This window comes from Delphinapterus leucas, chromosome 16 (assembly GCF_059928025.1).
Source record: "Delphinapterus leucas isolate spDelLeu-1000000601 "Yukka" chromosome 16, BTC_Dleu_Yukka2, whole genome shotgun sequence".
NCBI lineage: Eukaryota > Metazoa > Chordata > Mammalia > Artiodactyla > Monodontidae > Delphinapterus > Delphinapterus leucas.
In genome coordinates this window covers 27,361,720-27,376,535 of record NC_143144.1, presented here as the reverse complement: position 1 = coordinate 27,376,535, position 14,816 = coordinate 27,361,720, and the positions used below count along the sequence as shown (strand labels likewise).

Here is a 14,816-nt window from a genome sequence, read left to right as displayed (position 1 = left end):
TTGAAAAAAGCCAACATTCACTTGATACAGATTCAGGGAACAGCTTTTCCTCCCTCTCCTTTGCTAAATTTTGCAACATGAAAGACATACACTAGAACCAGACCAAAATGCTGGACTGTAATGCTGTAGGGGTAAGAAAGATCTACAGAATTCAGAAATATATGTCTACAGTTTAAGTGGTCTATGACAATGCATGGCACAGAACAGGTTCCCACAAAGTCTCCTGAATTGAGCCACTGTTCAAGCCAGAACCAAAGCCAGTAAACATATCAGAAGTGGCTGGTGGGCCATGTGGTGAGAAGAAGAACTGACATCCTTTTGAGGATCTCTGATCATGCTAGCTGGTCTTCAAGTTTCTTTTCTAGTACTCCATATTTTATTGTGTGACTTAGATGGCTTGATGAAGTCTGAAATGCCTTTGAAAGAGGATAACTGCTTGAAGTACCATGATTAGAAATATGAATCTAATTTCAGAAGCCCAGAAGGGTCACAAAGATTAATGTAGTGATAGTCTATCTTTTTCTTGGATGCAAATTTGATGGAGAATTCTGAGAGAACAGGACTCAATAGGGTTTAATAGGAACAGAAAGGGAAAGCTAGAAGCCTTGGAGATGAACTTCACCAATCTTACATGTGAATGAAGGGATGAGAGGAAGAGCTAATCCTCTGTGTCAAATATGGTTTAACCTTATTTTATCTGGATGTAGTATGAAAATGGAGTAATTTCCCCATAAAACAAAATCAGAGAGAGAAAGCTCAAATAAGATGATTAGGCTATAAAATAATATAAAGCTAGCATTATAAATTCTTATAGCTTCAACACTTGCTTGACATCAAGCTAAAGCTAATGTAGTTCTAAATACATCACAGAAGCTATAGACATTTGAGGAATGTTGTAATATAATGAATGTGCATTAGCAATCACTCAAATTTCAGCCATTTGACTCTGTTATGTATTAACTGGTACTCATACTACCAACGACAGAATGTGAATTACATAATATTATTTAAATCTAAAACATCTTACTGCCTATTGTGCTAAGCTTATACTCTTAAGTACCCTGTTTCCAAAATTTCTAGCCATTCAATCCCATTTTTGGAACTGGTCAAGTTATCCAGCGTCTCAGTTCTGCTCACTTGACTGTGGTAGGTTTTAAGGTCCCTAGAGTGTACCTGAGCATTGGTGAACTTAGAGATAGTCAATGGGAGGACCCAAAGAAAAGAAGTGAGAAATTACAAGCCTGCCCTCTAATTTTTACTCATCTAATACCCCAAACTCACCCCTTATAAGCCTCAAGGAGTAGACACAATAATCATTCGAGAAAGGCGCAAATGAACCAGTTACAGGACTCAAGGACTCTAAACACCGTCTTATTCTTCCACTTAAGGAAAGAGATAACAAGACATAAAAGATTCAGGAAAACAGCAAAACTGGCTCCAAGACATCATGCCCCATTCTAGACTGTTGCCAGAGGAAGAAATTCAGACATACCCAATGCTTATTCTCTCGAGTCCCTACTTAGCAAATGTGAGATTTATTCCAACAAACCACCTGGTCCGTTACAGCAGCTTTTAAAACAGGGGATGTTATAGACTACCAAGCAAAGCACTCTGTTGAGTCAACTACTCAAGATGTGCTACTAGGTGACAATGCAAAAATACAAAATGATTTTTTAAACACATCTTCTTTACCTATCCCTTAGCAATATGTTGTGGTGTAACATTTCTAAATAGAATGTGTTAGAGGAAATGTACTCATCACTAGTTTGTACGTGCAACTATTTATACAGCCTGCTACCTATGTGGTTTCACTACAATCCCATCATTTCAGTGCTACACTGGAAAGCAGTCACTGAGTTGCTTAACTAGCTGGAGTCATATTCTCAAAGTCAACAACTACTTGTTTAGGTAATGGCTTGGATACCTATTAAATGAACAGGCCAGAATTCCCTCCACAGACTAGAGTACAGAATAGACTCTGTCCTTGTTTCCTGACAATTGTTATCACTTTCCTCAAGAAAAAGGTATCAGTTCAGTATGTATTATGTACAGAGCAACACTGGGGTGCTGTGAAGAAAATAGGATTAAGCCAAGGTCTGTGATGGCTAAGAGGATACAATCTAATAGCAAGATGTGATACAATCATAAAATGCACATACACTGGTTTATAACAATGTTTAAGTGCCAAATCAGAGGAAACTCAATGAAATTTAAATAACCAAGAGAAACTGAATGTTCAGTGAGTCAAGATTATTCTGGGCAGGGGTGACCAGAGAAGCCTTCTTGGAGATGGGACCTCAGCTGGGTCCAGCAATATATTTTATAAGGTGCAGGGGGCAGCAGGTTTGTCTTTCAACTTATGTTTTTTTTTGGCTTAATACTAAAATCTTTTTATATTACATTATTAAGCTGAGAGAAGGTTTACCCTTTTAAGTTTGAGATTAAAATATGGTCCCTGAAAAATCTTTCCCTCTCTCTATAGAAATTTTCTTGGCTATTTTGCTGTTTCAAGTTCAGAAGGTATAGATTTATAAGAGAGGGTAGGAAAGCACTAATTTGATGGTTTGCATAAGAACACGTACTGTAGGAAATACCTAAAGCTTCAAACTCACATTTTCTACCAGTGTTGGCATGTTTCCAGGAGGACTGAATTCAGTGAGAAAACTGGAGAAACAATGTTTGTGTTTCAAAATAATTTAATCCCAACAAATCTGTGAATTAGTAACTATTATCCTAATCCTTCCAATGAGAAAACTGAGGTGCAGGGAAGTTATACAGCTAAGAATAAGCACAGCTAGGATTTGAAATCAGATGTATCTGATTCTAAAAACTCATCTCTTTCTACTATATGTGACTTGTTTTTAGGTAGCAAAAAATAATGGCTGCTCACTCCAGGCTGATGTGTTCAAATACAGCATAAAACAGGTATGTGTGTGTGTGTATGTCTGTGTGTATAAACCTAGCCAGAATTCCACCAACAGCTACCCTGAACTACATTAACTAAACTGGGTGACATCTCTGAACACTAATCTCATGTCTAATGAAAATATTTCTATGGCAAATCAGTCCATTATGTATCATTCTATTCTTGAACTTCTACTGCATTGCTTAATACCTTATTTAAAACAGTCTTGTTCACTTACTGTTCCATAGCCAACTTTCATCTCCTCAAATTGGTAAGAAACACCTTGTAGACAGGACATATTCTTCTTCTTTAGAATCTGTAAAGTGCTCAATATGTTCCCATAGTATATATTCGATAAACATCGAATAATTAAGAGTTGCTGAGCAACACCCCTTTAATTTCTATTAAAAAAAATCTCCTTTCCAAAAGGATTCCTTCAACCCCTTCTACTATTAGATAACTAACACTAAATTAAAATAAGTGGCTACACATATAATGGTTTTTTTTTCTTTTTTACAAATTATACTAAGGTGAATATTGTTGCTCTTGTAGGATCTTACTTGTAATAAGAAAAGGGTCAGAGATAAAGTGAGCCCTTATTTCCATGAAAGGAGCCAACAAAAATTACATAAACACTAAAAAGTGAATACAATTGCAACTCTGGAATATATGCCAACACACAAAAGCAGCTCATTTCAATTTGTCGGATAAATGCCTACTCAACAAGCGTGACTTCCTAGAATATAGTCTATTTTATATTCTGTTTCCTTAATCTGCCACTAACTGCGACAATTAGAGCATGTTTTTGGACATTGAAATATATTTCTGTAATACACTGTTTAAAAAACTCTAAAATGTATTTTTTAAATGCACATCTAGTCCCTGCATACCATTTGCAAGTTTATAAACCTAAGTGGTAGGGGGTGGTAGCAGGAGGGGAGGTGGGGAAATGTGTGGAAGCAGAGAGAGAAGAGAAAAAGAAAGTTGTAGCTTCAGTAAATACACAGCCACTAACCTTGCTGCAGAGACACCAAGGTTACAGGAAACCTACTAGCAGTAGCACTGCCAGGTTTGTGTGGAGCTGCCACTATAATCATTTGCTTCGCTGACCCTGTGATATATGTGGAAATTGGGGAGATTCTCCTGCTGGATCATGAAACTGCATCTGCGTGCTAAATATTTAAAGAAAGGAGGAGCCCTGGGGAATGGAAAAGAAGGGCAATTCCCTGAACTATGTGGAATCCCAACTCCCTTGACAACAGTAAGACTCTGCTTGAACAGCTCTATCAAGCAAATAAACGACATACACTAGGAATTGGTTGATTCATGTTTTAAAATAACCCCCATGTGCTTTTTGCTCCTCACTCCGACAAGGGCATTATCACTTTAGAGCTGAAAATATATCAGCATTTAGGAATCTCCCCAAATTCACTGGGTAGCACGAATTCCCCACACCAGTGCCCTGAAAAGGCAAGGTCGCTCTGCAATCTACTTCAGCCAGAGAGGCAGATCACCCAGCAGCCCTCTCACACTCACCCACGCCTACCCAGGGACAGGCTTTTCCCCAGCACTGGCTCCCTGCATAGTGCCACATTAACATTTATGGGAGCTGCTGGGTGCACAGAGGGCTTTTCCTGACAGACAAGGGCATCCAGAGATCTAATCCCTGCCAACAACTGCTTTGCAGGACTTTCTGCCCTTCTTAGACATGCCAGCAGGCAGCCAGCTTACTTAAATCTATTCTTTAACCTCTCCTAAAACTATATGTAGCCAGTTAAAAAGTGTAACTACCTTCAACGAAATGCTCAAGAAAATTATGCATGGCTACAAGACAGCTTGATTTTAAGTAACTTACACACATTAGCTTTTAAAAACCACAATTACTATCTGCATAAGACACCTGCTTCTAAGAGATCTATTAAGAAAACAGAGCCACATTTTCCCAAATTTGACAGTATTAATTTGAGAAGATCTGAAAAAACAAAAGTAAAGAAAACAAAAGCCTATGTACTTCCTTTTAGTCAAATTCAAAGCAAGCAATCTCTCGCGCTCTCTCTCTGAATTAGGCATTCTCTTTTCACTGGTTCTCAAGAGGGAGCAGAAGTAAATATCTTAATGCAACCCCTCACAGATCCAAGTAAATGGGCTATTCAACCTAGCAGCACAACATGAAGGCTTAAGCAAGGAGCTACATCATCCAACAGTGCCTGGTCCCGTCCCCCGTGTCCCGTCCCCCCCCCCCCCCCGCACCCCGCTTCCCTTGGATCAAGCAGCAGCGTTAATTATGTGGAACAGCCAAAAAGGTACAGTAATTAGATATTGACTTCTGGGGGCTGGTAAATTTCAATAATGCCTATGGTTCTAGACTTCATAATAAGCTTCTATTTAACCTGCTTTTGAAACCAAAAACTCAAAGTAAAAGAATTTTTTAAAAAAGAAAAGAAGAAGGAAAAAAAAATATTGCTTTTTTTTTTTTTTTAAACATTTGTAGTTAAGTATGAAGAAGATCCTTCCCACATGCATCTGATTTTAGGGACTTAACATTTTGTTCTCCACCTCACTTCACTCTTGTGTTTTTCTTGGTATGAGCTCTGCTCTCTCCCTTCCTCTGATAACACTTTGGATACTACAGCTCTCCCCATGTCCCTGCTCCAAAAGCCTCTATTCATGCTGCAGTGTTTAACTTGACAGATTTTTCCCTCAGCAGAAAATGGGCTAGAAATCCCAACACTGTTCCACTAACCAAGCTCTCCTAGGGAAGAAGAGAGTGTTCACACAGTACATGCAAAAGTCTCTCAGATGCTAAAGACAGGCCCAAAGTAGTGGCATGTGGCAATTCCATATCTGAGTCCAAAACACACTCCTTCAAGGAGCCACTAGTTTGCTTTTATCATACCTTTTGTCCTAAATAATATTCTAAAATGAATAGCATCACACTTGTTTTGGACATGAGGGTAGGGGTGAAAGAACAGAGGGAATTAAAAACCATAATCTAATCCTTCAAATATCTAGAAGTTTCACTAGATGCACCCAGGTGGCATACCTTTGTCAGGTAATAAAATCCAACTTGAAAACAATCTACACAATGACATTCTCTAGCCAAGGTGGAGCACGAGCAATGCAGTGGTTTCATTTAAACTATTCAGTGAAGTACTTAGGGTGGATATTGATTATGCTTAAAGTACATTCAGCAAAAAATTCAAACCACTTGAGTTACTGTTTCTTTTTTTTTTTTTGGTCTGGGAATTCCCTTCACACTTTCCTGTAGAACTATAGGCTACAAATTACTCAGGTTTGCCATAGCGGAAGAAGGGTCCAGTGAGAGACACCACCAGTCACAAACATTTCTAAATTCTCTGGATTCTTGATCATTTATCTTTTGATAAATGGGCTAGTCCCTGATATACTACTGTAGGATGTTGGCTCATGGTTAGACAGCTACACTAAAATCACAATAACCTCTGTTGCTCCTGGCTTTGCTAACTACCAGCCAAGATACAAATAAAGCATGAGTCCTACATATAAGGGACTTAAAAACTAGTAAGGCGCAGTGGTTGAGGGTCTGCCTGCCAATGCAGGGGACACAGGTTCGAGCCCTGGTCTGGGAGGATCCCACATGTCGCGGAGCGGCTGAGCCTGTGGGCCGCAACTACTGAGACTGCGCGTCTGGAGCTTGCGCTCCGCAACAAGAGAGGCCGCGACGGTGAGAGGCCCACGCACCGCGATGAAGAGTGGTCCCTGCTCGCCGCAACTAGAGAAAGCCCTCGCACAGAAACGAAGACCCAACACAGTCAAAAATAAATATATAAATAAAATTTAAAACTAGTAAGGGAAGCTAGACACACATCCTTGCAACGTTAAATAAGAAAACGAAAGTTAAAACTGGGTTCCTCAGAAGAGGTAGAAATTCAGTTAGACTTTTAAAAATAAGTAGGATTTAGAGAAAGAATAAAGAACATTTGGGAGTGCCTGGGCTAAGGAATACATATGGCATGAAGGTGAGAATGTACCAGGCACACTATAAGTGGAAATGGACCAGTTCAAGTACTGATACACCTCTATAACCACTTCACAACGGAGATTTTTGGGTAAACTGAGAAGGGATATGCATTCTTCTGTATTGCCAATTCTTGAGTTCCTCCCACTGGATGTGTGGTTAGGGTATATTTTGTGGAATCAGCAATGGTGAAGAACAGATCCAGGACAGAGTTTGGAGAATCATGATCCAAGGACTACAGAGAGGAGTCTGTAGTCCTGGCAATACACACTGGTTTCCCTCATGGAAGTGACCCCCCACTCTGATGAGAGTGAAAAGGACTTTCCCCTTTTTGTGGCCTCTGCATGACCACAGATCACAGTGTCCTCATTTCATTAGAACTGACCATTTGGATCATCTACAGATCCTCTCACTAAAATGGGTTCCAGGATCACTGGCCCTTTGGCCAAGCCACAAAGACTTTAACTATATCAGAGCAACCACAGGAAGGAAGAAAAAAAAAAGAAAGGAACTGACATGAAAAGTAGATAGTTATTTTTCTAAAGTATGTTTGGGAACTAAGCAACTTGTCTTTCTCATCCTTCCCTAAGAATTAGCTCAGGTTAAGCTTTCACACTTAAGTCTCAATCAATTCCCAGAAAAACAAAACATCTGCTTCTAGTAAAACCACACAACCATCTGTTTCTGAAAATAGACATAAACACCCCAACTCCCAAAGCCTTGTTTTAATCAAAAATGGAATGAATGGATGATGTTTCACACACAGTATACTTTGTGTATATTTTGCCTTTGAGAATACAACCTAAAACCTGGCTGGTCTTAAGATGAATTTAACCCCACAATTCATTTAAAATTATTAAATCTAAGAAACTGAAGAGGCTGTATCAAAAAGCAAAGTGTCAGCAGCAAAAAGTAACACATGGGGAGAAATTTTAGAAGCTGGCAGCCCAGGCTGAGGATATGATCAGTTTATACATCTAAACAAAGAGGTCCCTACTGGCTCCAAGTAGCCTCAGCCTCAACAACTTCTTATCCCCAAACTCCTTGCCTGACAAATTCAAACCATCAAATCTTTCCTGATTACCAATAACAAGACCCCAAATTCTACAGCAAAAAGCTCTCTATCTAACATTCCCTCCATAGTATCATCCCCCTTCACCCCATTCCAGTGTTCCAATTCTTAAAATTAAATTAAGGTGGCAAAAATATCCAGAAATAAATGAATAAACTATTCATTGAATTACTATCTCTAGTGCCTGTCAGACCAATTAAATGGGCATCACAATATCACCAAATTTAAAAAACATTCTGGGGACTTCCCTGGAGGCACAGTGGTTAAGAATCTGCCTGGGGCTTCCCTGGTGGCGCAGTGGTTGAGAATCTGCCTGCTAATGTAGGGGGCCCGGGTTCGAGCCCTGGCCCAGGAAGATCCCACATGCCGCGGAGCAACTAAGCCCGTGTACCAGAACTACTGAGGCTGCACTCTGCAGCTCATAAGCCACAACTACTGAGCCCACGTGCCACAACTACTGAAGCCTGTGCGCCTAGAGCTCGTGCTCCACAACAAAGAGAAGCCACCGGAATGAGAAGCCCGTGCACCACAATGAAGAGTGGCCCCTGCTCACTGCCAACTAGAGAAAGCCCGTGCACAGCAACGAAGACCCAATGCAGCCAAAAATAAATAAATAAATAAATTTATTATTTTTTTAAAAAACCCTATTTTCCTTCAAAATTTAGAGGTCATTTCTCCAATATTTAGTAGATTTCACTGTTGAGAAGCTTGAGCTTTGATTTCTGATCTTTTGCAGTAAAACTTGTTTTTCTCTTGATTCTGTAGGATTTTTTTTTTTTAAATCATTACTATGAAATTTAAGAGGTCCTTTGATGTGGATCTCACTATGCTTGGCAATTGTTGGATTATTTCAATATAGAAACTTGTATTTCAGTTATGGAAAGTTTCTTGGAATGGCTTCTTTGATGATTTCTTCTTCTCCATTTCTATTATTCTCTATTTCTGGAACTCCTATTACTTGAACCTCTTTTGGTTACTGAATCTCTTCAACGGGTCCTCTAATTTTCTTACTCTTCTCTCCTAAATTATATTCCTTTCTTTTAGTTCTAGTTTCTTGGTCACTTCAAAACTTTTATGGAATACTCTGTTATGTTTTTAATTTCTAAAATCTGTTTGGTTTTCTGCAAGTTCCTTTTTTAGAGCACGCTATACTAGATGCATTACTTTTTTTCTGAGGATTATTAGTGATATATTAAAATTTTTTTTCCTTCTTCCTTCATGAGCTCTGTTCCCTTTAAGTTGCTGTTTCCTATTTGCTTTGGCTTTGCTCATATTAAAATTGTTTTTCAAATATCTAGTTGATCTTTCACTGATTCCTCATATTTAGGAGTGGGGAGTGATGGCTAAAAAGCTGATTGGAAACTTTATGCAAATAGTGGTCTTCACTGCAAAAGTGCTCTGGTTGTGCTATTTCCCTGGGGATACCCAAATGATTAGTATCTTTAAGTCTTTTCTTTCAGATTATGTCAGGTTCTCCAGAGAAACTTACCAATCTCTTACTTCGAAGGTAAAAGCTTGTCTGCCAATGTTCTCAGACAAATGAGGGAAGCAGGCTAGAAATACCAATATTCAATATGTCAATTTCCACTTATTCCTCCTCTTTCAGTACATTACCCCTGCCCTCATGGTGTCCAGGTTCCTCATTCCAGAAAATGTTTCCTTTTTTGGGGGGGATTGAATTTTCAGTTTTCTTCCAGGATGGGGGAAGAGAATCTGGGGGACTAAGTACCATGTAAAGAGATTTTCAATGAATCCTTCAACTAATTTCTCCTGTTGTCTCATTCCCATTTCACAAAGGTATTGGAAGATGTTTCAGGGTAAGCCAGGTTCCTTTTCAATTTACACCATTATTAATTTCAGGATTCAGTAAAGAAGTACTCATTCTTCTTCTCTTCAGATTTCTAAACCTAAAATTTCCAGTCCCTTCCACTTCCCTCCCCTTTCCTTTGTCTTTTGTTCCCATTGTGGATTTATAACTAAAAAACCAAAAACCTTTGTTATTTTAGTGGAGTTTTGAGAAAGAGTGAAGGTAAATCTGTGTTCAATGAACCATCTGACTATAGTTAACGATATACAGTAGTCCCCCCTTATCTGCAGGGTATATGTTCCAAGACCCCCAGTGGATGCCTGAAACTGTGGATAGGATCGAATCCTAGATATACTATGCTCTTTCCCATACATACGTACCTATGATGAGGTTTAACTTATAAATTAGGCACAGTAAGAGAATATCCAAATTTCCAGTATCACTACTCTTGTGCTTTGGGACATTAATAAGTAAAATAAGGGTTACTTGAACACAAGCACTATGATACCAAGACAGTCCATCTGATAACCTAGATGGCTATTAAATGACTAATGGGAGAGATATGCTGGACAAAGGGATGATTCACATCTTGGACAGGACAGAGCAGGATGGCAAGCACACTACTCAGAACAGCTCACAATTTAAAAATTATGAATTGTTTATTTCTGGAATTTTTCATTTAATATTTTCTGACCGTGATTGACCATGGGTAACTGAAACTGCAGAAAGCAAAACCATGAATAAGGGTATACTTATAAGAAGGCTGTTAACAGAATACATCCTAAGAGTTCTCACCAAAAAGAATTTTTTTTCTTCTTTTCTTTTTACTGTATCTATATGAAATGATGGATGTTAACCAAACCTACTGTGATAATCATTTCACAATATATGTAAATCAAACTGTACCATCATGCTCTACACCTTACATTTATACAGTGATGTATGTCAATTATTTCTCAATAAAGCTGGAAAAAAAATCTACCATCTTTAACTGGAAGCACCCACATTTATTTAGATCATATCTGAAATCCAATACTAAAATCCAGGGGCAGATCAAGCCACAAAATTCCAAAAAGCTATCTTGGTGATAATAGTAACAGTAAAGTTAAAGTACACTGTCTACTATACTTTCCCCCAGCCTTTAAAATTTGCCACAAAGCTGAGAAAGAAAAAAGTATAATATTCTAATAACCATTAGGTGTTGATGTCCAATGGTAGCTGGAAGGTTAACTTCAAGGTTTTGCGATGTTTGTTATTGTTTTAAAGAATGATAAGAGTAACGGAGGTGGCACTCATTGAAATGCATTAGCATATGCTAAATGACACACCCACAGGCACCAGAACAGTTCCAAGGCTAACCATAAAAGGCCAAAAAGTGGGCGGCAGCCCATATCCTGGAAATCCCCACCCCCTTCTCCAAAATAGTTGGAATAATCCTCCCACTTGCTGGTCTATGAAATTACCCAGCCCATAAAAACTAACCACCCCGTATTTTGGGGCTGCTCTTGACTTTTGAGATGGACTGCATTCTGTCTATGGAATGTGTATCTCTCTAAATAAATCCACGTCTTACCTATCAAAAAAAAAAAAAAAGAGTAATGGAGGTGGGGAGACATAGGGATGGACTTGAGGAGAAGCAAATCACTTCTTTTCAAAAGTTATTTTTCTAAATGTTTTCCACTGGGTACCATTTTCCTTACTGTCTTTAAGTTTCATAAAGAAAATCTATTTTGTCCCGCCCCTCAGGCTCCTTTTGGGTGGCGGGGCTGGTTGGGTCTCTGCTGTGCTGAGGCTGCTGGTTTTTGCTTTACTCCCAGCCTCACTGGCTCTGCTGGCAGACTCCCTGCTGACAGCCAGATTCCTAGACCCTGGGCTGCTACATTCCATATATAGGAATTTTACTCCCTGGAGTTATGCAGTACAGAGTTTGAAGGACTGTATGAATTGGTCCTTCCCAGAAATAAGCAGCTAAACATTTACTATTTTGGAGTTTAAAGCATGCCATCATCGAAGTTTCAAAAAAGGACTTGTATCATTTTGTCACTTTCTATTCTATTTATTTTCTCTCCGATGATAGGTTTAAAAATGGGAAGACCAAATAAAGCTACTTTTGGAGATCCTTTTGGACTTGATCTTCTTCCAGAACTTCATTGATGAACTACTCACTTGGTGGAAAATTTTGATTCCCCAAAGAGTGACACAATCAGCAGTGAAACAAATATCAAGAATTTAAAGCTGTTGAGATCACTATGAAACCCTCCAAAACCTCTGAACCTTACCTGGGAGAATTGTCACTTCTGAATTATTAGTTACATGTATTTTATTACAGTTGGTACAGAAATCTACAATTTGGTGGAACCATCTAGTCTTGGAGCTTTGGGACCCTAGAATAGCTAGTAATTATCCACAAGGGAGACCCAGCCCCCGAGATGACAGTGGCTCCAGCTTTTACCCTGAGACGTTCTCAGTGTCCTTTGGTCATAGAAACTCACATGAAACAAATGCACTCAGCTTCAATTAGTGTACTAGTATTAGCCCTATCTTGGTACACGCCTGATTCAAATGATGAGAATGAGGAAACTACTGATGACTTAGTACCAACTATTTTGGTAAAGATCATATATATAACCTGAAGCAGAAAAGAAAGAGGAGTAAAATGTTCTTTTGTGAAGATAATACAGAAATTAGTGAAGATTTACACAATAAATTTCTTAGGTGTCTACTAAAAACAAGAGTTGTTAATTGTGAGAATTTAAGTATTTATAAAGAAGTTAAAAAATAAACTGCTTCAAAGAAGGAAGGAAGGAAAGAAAGAAAGGGAGGGAGGGAGAGAGGAAGGGAGGGAGGGAGGAAAGAAGGGAGGAAAGAAGGAAGAAATCTATCTTAACTAATGAATAAATGAAACTTTTGAAAGTTTCTTAGTACATATATTACACTGACCCTTCACCAGGCAAAGAAAATTCTACAATGGAACAGTATTCTAAGAAAGTAAGCTTAGGGGTACATGGAACAAGGAAAATCTGGGGTCACTTTCCCTCATGACTTGGGCTTCTATCACCAGTGTAAATCAAACATCTAGTGGTCTCTAGGTTATAAAAGACAACTAAGTAAAGAATGGATGGGGGATTGGAGGATTCCCTTATAACATGTACCCAACTTTGATTGTTATTTCTCTTGTCCACCACCTCTGGCACGTGACTGTCAGGTAACAAGTGTTGGTCTAGATAATGACTACACAAAACTTGCATGCCATGAAGAAATGGGAATACAAACAGCCCAGCAGATTTTCTTCTCATAAACAAGTTTAAAATCATGAATGAAATCACAGTACTGCTCAAGTAAAACAATTCTTGTTTCACTAGAACACCATACTGAGAGTTAAGAGAAGATTCTTCCCCCGCACCACTCACCAAATTAGGAAATCACATAGAAGAATATTTTCCCCACAAATCTGCTCTCTCCCTTGTACTCCTCCTTTCAGAAAATGGTACTATCATTTAGTTGTTGAAATTATAAACTTGGCTATCATTCTTAACTCCTTCCTCCCACCTTCCTTCCTTCAGTCACCAAAAACTGTGAGTTCTAGCTTTTATATAGCTGTTAAATCCATCTGTTTCTATATCTCAAGTCCCTGCCTCCCATCTATCCTCCATAACGTAACCAAAATTATCTTTCTAAAATGTTAATCTTTTCATGTCACTCTCTTGCTTAAAACCCATTTCACTAGCTTTAAGAATTTTTAAAAGTGCAAATATTTAAGGGGAAGAACAAAAGCAGTAACAGATTTCCAAGAGTTCACTGTCATGAGTATATACTTGGGAAAGGGCCAAAGGAAAAGATATGGATTAGTAAAATGCCAGGAGGAAAGAGAGAAGCAGCAGTGGGGGCCAGGCTGTGATTAAAGCCAATGCTAAAATTAAAGGCGGCATAAAAACTATTTTTAAAAATGAGTAAATTGCCTTTGTGGCACATTAAAATTGTAATATTACTTCACACAATAACTTAGATTTTTCAATTCAATAAATATTTAATAGAGCTTCTACTACATGGAAGGCTTTGGGTTATCCACTTATTTGCAATAAGCCACCATTCCAAAGACTTGCCACAATTCCACTTCCCCCATAGCGTACCCACAAGATAACACCTTCTCTGACTTCACTTTATTTACAAAGTATTTATGGATGGAATAATATGATGTCTGTAATTTGATTTAAAATAATTCTGGGAAGGGAGCTAGTGGGGGGAGGGGAAAGATATAACAAGATTAGCAAAATGTTCATATGCTGAAGTTGAATAATGGGTACGTTGGGGTTCATGGATTAATTATATTATTCTCCTCACCTTGTGTATTTTGAAATTTTTCTATGATAAGAAGTAAAACTAAACCAAAAAATATTAAAAGAAAAAGCGACCCTAGTGCTAAAACACAATGCTTTTTTCATTCAGCAAGGTTTCATACAGGATAGGAAGGTAGATTTTCATATTTCAGGCATCGCTTTGATATGATTTTGAACCACAGTTAGAAAGGTTATTCTTTCAAATTCAATTGTGTAACATAAAGACTTATACCAAAAATTAAAGAGAAAATGTATGAGAAATCAAAGTTTATTTTCTTAGGTAACAGCTTCTGCAACTGACATATAGAAACCACATTTGCTTTAAGAAAGCCTGAGTAGTGGGCTTTCCCTGTGGCGCAATGGTTAGGAATCCGCCTGTCAATGCAGGGGACACAGGTTCGAGCCCTGGTCCAGGAAGATCCCACGTGCCGCACAGCAACTAAGCCCGTGTGTCAAAATTACTGAGCCTGCACTCTAGAGCCCACGAGCCAGAACTATTGAACCCGCGTGCCACAGCTACTGAAGCCTGCGCGCCTAGCCCGTGCTCTGCAACAAGAGAAGCCACCGCAATAAGAAGCCTGCACACCACAAGGAAGAGTAGCCCCCACTCACCCCAACTAGAGAAAGCCCGCGTGCAGCAAGACCCAACACGGGCAAAAAAAAAACCCCGAGTGGCACCATACTTGCATTCTTTTGTT

The 14,816-nt window shown here is 38.8% G+C and overlaps 1 protein-coding gene and 1 pseudogene across 3 annotated transcripts in view; both read right to left on the bottom strand.

Moving 5' to 3' along the window:
- The window catches only part of MCU (mitochondrial calcium uniporter), a 212,592-nt gene that overhangs the window by 112,091 nt on the left and 85,685 nt on the right, over positions 1-14,816 (bottom strand). The gene's annotated exons all lie outside the window — the stretch shown is intronic.
- Positions 5,170-14,816, bottom strand: part of LOC111183501 (ATP-dependent RNA helicase DDX50-like) — a 95,134-nt pseudogene continuing 85,487 nt past the window's right edge.